This window comes from Orycteropus afer, unplaced genomic scaffold (assembly GCF_000298275.1).
Source record: "Orycteropus afer afer isolate SDZICR_OR568_19922 unplaced genomic scaffold, OryAfe1.0 scaffold00082, whole genome shotgun sequence".
Taxonomy (NCBI): domain Eukaryota; kingdom Metazoa; phylum Chordata; class Mammalia; order Tubulidentata; family Orycteropodidae; genus Orycteropus; species Orycteropus afer.
The window spans coordinates 7094925-7097750 of record NW_006921669.1 but is presented as its reverse complement, the minus strand read 5'-3'; positions in this window follow the sequence as shown (position 1 = coordinate 7097750).

The window sequence follows — 2826 nt, the reverse complement described above, 5'->3', positions numbered from 1 at the left end:
GACAGCTGGGGGAGGCAAGAGTGCATGGGAAGGAAGGACACAGGGAAGAGGTAACTATGGGGAAGAAGTGGGAGGGGAGCTGTTGCATTGTGGGAAATTACAGTCAATGTCATGAGATAAAGTGTATGTGAACTGCTGTATGGAAGATGAATTTGCTCTGTAAACTTTCACCCACATCACAATAAAATTTTAAAAAACAAAACAAAACTGATGCTTCTGATCTCTCGCCTTGAGAACACCTTTGGGGGGTTGTTCTTTGACATACCCTGGATACCAGGCCCTTGCCGCCCTGACTGGGCCTCCGGAGGGAGCACTGGAGGCCTCCACTCACTGCCTTCCCGGGAAGGGGCTGGCGAGAGCTGGGGTGACAGCTCAGGCATGGCCATCAGGCCTCTGTTGGAGCCTGGCCTTGGCATCAGCTCCCTGACGCCACGATAAACTTTTGACTTTGCAAGATTAGAGAAGTTGAAAGTTCTGCCTGGCATTTTTTTTTTTTTTTTGCAGAGAACATTTCTTTTGCTGTTAATTATTTACCCGAAACGGGTGTTTCGCCCCCTCCCCTGCTGCCTCTCTCTCTAAATTCCCTTCCTCACCTCCTGGAATGATCTTTCAATTTTCTTCTCTCTGAATTATCACCGTATTAAGAGGCATTCAGGGGCTTCTCCGCCCCAACAAAGGGCGGTGAAGTGTGCTCAGGAAGAGAACTAACTGGGAAAAGTTGCTTCCGGTTGGCCCAGCCTAGTCACCCTCGCATCTGATGTATAATTTAGCGATCCATTTCTTCCCACCCAGCCCCATCTGTTATCTACTTGTATTTAGGGACTCTTCCACCCAAGAAGCTGCCTGGGAGAAAGATGGGGAAGGATTGCAAACCCATTGTCAGCGAGGTTAAACATTAAGTTGGGCTCAAAGTTTGTTCGCCGCCCCACCCCCAAGGCCTCACATTCCCTCTTGGCCACACCTCCTGGCCAAACCCCGAGGTGCTAATGATCTGATTTACATCTGTGTAAATCCGGGCTGCGGGTACTAATGAGGCCTGTACCGAATGGATGCCGGGCGCGCGCTGGCTGGGCCGCGGCGTCGAGACAACGTGGAGCGGAAATCCAGCTGTTGCTGGCCCAACACGAACACACAAAACAGGACTCCAGGCACGGGCCCTGTCGCTGGGGCGGACGCATGAGGGAAAGAGTTAAATGATCCGTTGTCCTGTTGCTTTCTGTTGAAACCCCTTCTCTCTTCAATTCCCCGGATACAGGGGCTTAGCTTGGGACCATGCATAATTAATAAAATCGGCCAGGTCTCCCCACCCCCAGGCTGGTAATGACGGTGATTATTCACCCAGGCCTAGGCAAGTACCAAGGGCAGAGCACAGAGCCTGGGTCCCTGAGTGCCCTCCTGAGTCCAGCACTTTGGAGAAAAGAGGACCACAGAGCCCACCCATGGACCTGGAGGTGGAGGAAGCGTGGTCATGGCATCACAGCCATGCTCATGCTCAGTCGAGTCATAGACTGATGGGGACTGGGGTGCCCTTTCCACCACTGACTCACTGGGTGACCGTGAGACAAGCGCTCTACCCACATAAGCCTGGTTCCCCCCCCCCCCCGTGTCAGGTGGACACACTGAGCTCCTACCTTCCTCTTAGAGAGTTGGGAAGATGACATGAGATGGCACAGGTTGAGTGTTTAGGAATCTGCTCAGAGGTGCTCAAAATCTGTATCCACTTATGTGTAAGTGGATGATCCCGGAAGGAAATAAGGTTGGGGGAATGACAGAGAAAAGACAAGGGTTTAGAAGAAAATATATTTGACAGTTTTGAAAAACCTGTCAGGCATTGGCCAATCCAGAGTCCAAGACCATCATTAACTGTTCGATTTGGACATAACCTTGGCTTAACTTCTCTGGGCTCAGTTTCCTTGTGTGTGTGGAAGTGTAGGGGATACCTACTTGCTCGGTTGCCCTGAAGGCTTGAGATGAGCTGCTTGTATGAAAGAGTGTGAAAGAATTTGGGAAACCATAAACACTTCTCAAATGCCAGGGATTGTTAAGGGCATCAGGTACACCACCACTTTCCGTGGGTTCCTATGAATGATAAAACCAGAAATGCTAATCAGCAGCTGTCAGGTGGACTCTGACTCATGTGTGTCAGACTAGAACTGTGCACCACAGGGTTTTCAACAGCTCATTTGTCAGACTGCCAGGTCTTTCTTTTGAGGGCCCTCTGGGTGAACTTGAAACTCCAACAACAAGCAAGTTAGCCACTTGCACTACCCCCCCCAAAAAAAACCCCAAACTCATTGTCGTCAAGTTGGCTCCAACTCATAGTGACCTCTCCTGGGGTTTCCGAGGTGGTATCATTACGGAAGTAGATTGCTCAACCTTCCTGCAGAATCAGTGGTGGCTTTGAACTGCCCACCTTCTGGTTAGCAGTCAAATGCCTTAGGCCCTATGCTACAGGAACTAAAAAATAATAATGGTGATGATAATAAAACAGCAACATGGTAAAACTTCCCCAGGTTCAAGAACTCTACCTTCTGAGTCACCCTCAACCCCTTCCCTAGGGCAAGCACATGTGTGGAGCTCAGGACATGATATCAAACACATGTTTGTAAACTAACTCATGTGATGGGGCAGCACTACCTGACTTACAACTAAATAAATACTAACTCACAGGCCAAGCAAAAGCAAGAGCAGAACTTTTCCTCCCTGGGATCATATGTATTATTCCAGTTCCTTAATGGAGGATCTAAGAAGCTTGGGTGTAGTGCTTAAGGCATTTGACTGCTAACCAGAAGGTTGGTAGTTCAAATCCACCAGCCCCTCCATGGG